This window comes from Kogia breviceps, unplaced genomic scaffold (genome assembly GCF_026419965.1).
Source record: "Kogia breviceps isolate mKogBre1 unplaced genomic scaffold, mKogBre1 haplotype 1 scaffold_254, whole genome shotgun sequence".
Classification (NCBI taxonomy): domain Eukaryota; kingdom Metazoa; phylum Chordata; class Mammalia; order Artiodactyla; family Physeteridae; genus Kogia; species Kogia breviceps.
Window position 1 is genome coordinate 57688 of NW_026711693.1, and position 4813 is coordinate 62500.

A 4813-nucleotide genomic window follows, 5' to 3' on the forward strand; every position below is an offset into this window, starting at 1 on the left:
TTTTTTTTCCAGATTTTTTTTAAAAATATTTGAAATATAATTCATTTACAATGTCGTGTTAGTTTCAGGTATACGGCACAGTGATTCAGTTCTCTCTCTCTCTCCCTCCCTCCCTCTCTCATATATGTATATATATATATATATGTATGTATGTATATATATATATATATATATATATATATATATATAGAGAGAGAGAGAGAGAGAGAGAGAGAGAGAGAGGGAGAGAGAGACACGGAGACGGAGACAGAGAGACAGAGAGACAGAGATTTTTATAAATCTCTATCTATCTATCTATCTATCTATCTATCTATCTATCTATCTATCTATATCTACACATATATATTTTAGCGGCTTCCCCGGTGGCGCAGTGGTTGAGAGTCCGCCTGCCGATGCAGGGGACACGGGTTCGTGCCCCGGTCCGGGAAAATCCCACATGCCGCGGAGCAGCTAGGCCCGTGAGCCTGTGCGTCCGGAGCCTGTGCTCCACAACGGGAGAGGCCACAACAGTGAGAGACCCGCATACCGCAATATAAATAAATGAATGAATGGATGAATAAATAAATAAATAAATAATTTTGAAAAGATTCTTTTTCAGATTCTTTTCTCTCATAGGTTATTACAAAGTATTGAGTAGAGTATCCTGTGCTCTATAGTAGGAGATGCTTGTTGATTCCCTATTTTATGTACAGTAATGTGTATATGTTCATCCCACCCAACCCCCTAAGTATCCCCCGCTTCCCCAGTCAGTCCCATTTTACACAAGTAGTCATACACATCCTCCTCCTCCTCCTCCTCCTCCTCCTCCTCCTCCTCCTCCTCCTCCTCCTCCTCCTCAGGTCACTCAACCCCATGGAAGTCATTCTTGCTCTTCTTGGAGTCCAGTTTTTCCATCGGTTCTGCCGGCCCTGCCTGATGATTGAGCGTGACTGGACGAGTGCCGGTTCCAAAAAAGTTTTCAAGAGCTTCTGTGAAGAATTGTAGGATTTGCCCAGTGAAAGGGGTGCCTCGATCTGATCACCCGGAAGCCTGTGGAAGGCAGACCCCAGGCGGCAAGCACATTTCGTTTCTTTAACAGTCTCTGTGCCACGGTGAGGACATCAGGCTTGCGGTGAGGGAAGACCTCAACCCACACGGAAAACATAGCCACGGTCACAAGAATGTTTGGATGACCCCTACGAAGTGGCAGTGGAGGGCTTCCCCGGTGGCGCAGTGGTTGAGGATCCGCCCGCCGATGCAGGGGACACGGGTTCGTGCCCCGGTCCGGGAAGATCCCACACGCCGCGTGGCGGCCGGGCCCGTGAGCCATGGCCGCGGAGCCTGTGCTCCGCCACGGGAGAGGCCACAACAGTGAGAGGCCCGCATCCCACAAAAATAAATAAATAAATAAGTGGCAGTGGAATGAAGTCCAGTGGCTGGGGGTCCGAGGATCCAGAGAGAGGAGGTTTTCTTTCCAGAGAGAAAAACGTTCCCCCCCACCCCCACCCCCACCCCCCAGGGTTACAAGCACGAGAGGTCAGACGTCGCCGTTCCCGTTGCCGGTAGACCGTAGAAAATCTTCCTGCCCACGTCTATTGACAATCGGACTCCTCTTCAAGACACCGTGGGATGGGCGGGTGAAGGAATGCAAGGGGAGGGGCAGGGGGGAGGTTGGCCAGGGAGCAACCGGCTGGGCCGCCGTCTCGTCTCGTCTCGTCTCGTCTCGTCTCATCTCGTCTCGTCTCGTCTCGTCTCCCGTCTGCCATAGCCCCGACCGGATGCTGAAAGGACAGAATGGACTTGCTCCACCCACGTGTGCCCCGCCACCCCCACCATCTTTCAACGGGCTGTTGTTGCCGCCTCGGCGTGAAAGTCGGTTAGAACATCTCCGTGATACTGGGTACAGTCCCTTTCGTGTGAGCCTCCATTTTGACGACGACAGACAGCCCTTTATGCCAGGGCAGAGAAGACTTCCGGGAAGAAAGATCCCATCATTTCTGGAACCGTTAGAACACATCGGTGTACAGACACAAGCCAAAGAAGACTTCACGTCGTTCCTTCCTCTTTGGACAACGCTTCCCGTGTCATCGAACCTCCCCAAGAAACTTAGTCAGTTTCATCTCTCTCATTTCTCAGGAGAGAGAACACATTTTTTGAGCTACTTGGAGGGCCCTCTCCTCCTGGATCCTATCTCTAAGTCCAAAGGACTTCATCGGTCCTTCAATTTGGGGGCAAGTGTGTCCAAAATATCCAAAAGATCGTAAGGCACTTCATCAGATGATAGGTCACCGTGAAACAGTGCTTCCTTAGGCATGTCACCAGCATCCCAAGGAAAGACTTGCTAGGCAGAGAGAGAAGCTTCTTTTTCAGTTCTGAGCCAGACCTGGTTCTTTGACTATCGAGAGGACGAAGTCGATGTGAGTCCTCCGAGACCTGATAAAGGCAGCCTAGAAAATAAGTGATGACTTTTGACAAAGACATAAGCTTTTCTCTCTCTCTCTCTCTCTCTCTCTCTCTCTCTCTCTCTCTCTCTCTCTCTCTCTCTCTCTCTCTCTTCTTCCTTCTTTCCTTCCTTCCGTCCTTCCTTCCTTCCTTCCTTCCTTCCTTCCGTCCTTCCGTCCTTCCTTTCTTTTCCTTCCTTCCTTCCTTTCTTTCTTTCTTTCTTTCTTTCTTTCTTTCTTTCTTTCTTTCTTTCTTTCTTTCTTTCTTTCTTTCTTTCTTTCCCTCCTTAAAGATAAAGGAAAAGATCCTTTCCTAATCTAATCTAATCTCTCATGATGGACAGAGCAGACCGATAGAAGAAAAACCCAAACCCTAAACCCAAACCTGGTCCTTTGAACAGAGAGAGGCAACTAAATCTTAATTTGGCACTGGTTTCAATGTTGATGTGAAAAGTCATTTCTGTCTTTGTATCCATCCTCATCCAGTCCTGACCACAGATCTGATTCCTTTCGAAAGCCTCTTTTCTTCACACGCCTTTTCCAATCGTCTGTGCCCATTTTTAGCTTTTCCCTTGATTTCTTTCTTTCCCATTGAGAAATGACTACCTTTAGGACTAAAACCTCTCGCTCCTTCCCCCAAACCTCATCTCCATACTTCCTAATTTGCCTCCACCCGCGCGCCCCCCCACCCCCCCACCCCCCGGAAAAAAAAAAAAAAAAAAAAAAAAGTCCTCTTCCTCCCATGAGGATGGCGACATCAGGTTCAGGTCCTTAAAGAAGGACCACACACGTTCCTTCTTTACAATGCTTCGTCCTTGGACACTGTCTTTTTTCTTTTCTTTCTTTTTTTTTTTTTTTTTCCTTCAGTGAAAGTAAGGAAGCCAACCGCAGTGAGCAGCGTGAACATGGAATACTGTGTAGAAGTCAAGGCTCCTACCTAGTACAGTCTTTCCCTAAAGCACAAGATCTAGCTAGGCGTGGAACCGAACATGCTCAGTCTCTCCTCCGTAAAAGGTCCAAAGAAGGGAGACCCTCAGACTTGTGGAGCCATGAACGTTTCAGTATTTTATCTTATGTGGCGATGATGTAGACACTCGCTGAGATTTCACCCTGTCATGGCACTTAGCCAAGCTGTAAGCCCAGAGATGACCAGAGATGCTGGAAAATCTTGAAGTCGGCCTACAGAAAACAAGCACTGGGGGGAAAGTTCCCCTTAAACATTCTTATCTCGTCCACACCTATGTCCTCTGTTTGTCATGAGCAATCCTACTTAGATGATTCGTGAACATTTCAGGAGACATGAAAGCAGTTCAGTTCAGTTCAGTTCGTCGTGATCCCTACACCTCCCGCCCGCCCCCCTCCCCTTTCACGTGAGAGATTTTCTTCCCGATTTCAGAGGGGAGAAGTAAAGGAGAGTCAGAGCGTCCCTCTCGCGGTGTGGTGTTGTCACTCTAATTCCAAAACATCCGTACGCCACGGAGGCACATTTGGGGGCGTCCTACTCAGGGCCCCAAGACTTTCAGAGTCAAACCTAAGGAGGATGTAAATGTACTTCACGCCACCGAACCCGAACCGGTGAGGTGAACCCGGTGGCTTCCTAGGAGATGACGTGTCATCGGCCCACCAGTTTAAAACACAGAACCAAACACCCTCTCCCCGACGACTCGGAGCAAGTGAGTCCGTGGGTGTGTCGGAGAGGGTCCTCTGCTCCAGCTGGGTCCATAAGCACTGCACACGAGAGTAGGTAGGTAGGTGTTCACGGTGCCCTTGGGAAGGAAAGGCGGGGAGAATTTTATTTCGAAAAGCTTATCTCCTCACAGCATTGACACTACGAACGATGATGCAACTTCATCGGGGGGTGGGCGGGGGCGGTGAAGGAAGGCCAGGGAGCCCGGCCACATAGAAGAGCCACGGAGAGCGTCTGTGACCGCAAGGATGTCCACGTACCGGTGACTCCTCTCAGTTGGGGCGGGGAAGGGGGGCGCGAGATTCCCGTGTGTACGTCCGCATCGATCAGTCGTGGGAGAGGGAGGAAAAACGATGTTCCCTCCACGATCCTTCTGAGTTGTCGCCTGAGAAGTTCCTGTCCCCAAGAGACAGCTCGAGAAGAGAGCAACCCACGGCCGGGGGACGCGTGCACTGTGCCCCCCCCCCCACCACCACCACCACCACCACACACACACACGCACACACACACGCAGGAGAAGCCCAAGCCAGAATTCACTGACTCGAAACGAAACGGCGGGCTCTGAGCTTGAGCTTGAGCTTGAGCTTGAGCTTCTGGAGGAGGAAGATTTTGGTCCTCCTTTCAGGTCAGGAAGAAGAGGGAGGGAGAGGCGGGGAGGCAGAGCGGCAGAGCGTCCCGGTAGCCCACCCGTCGCGTCCGAAGCGCC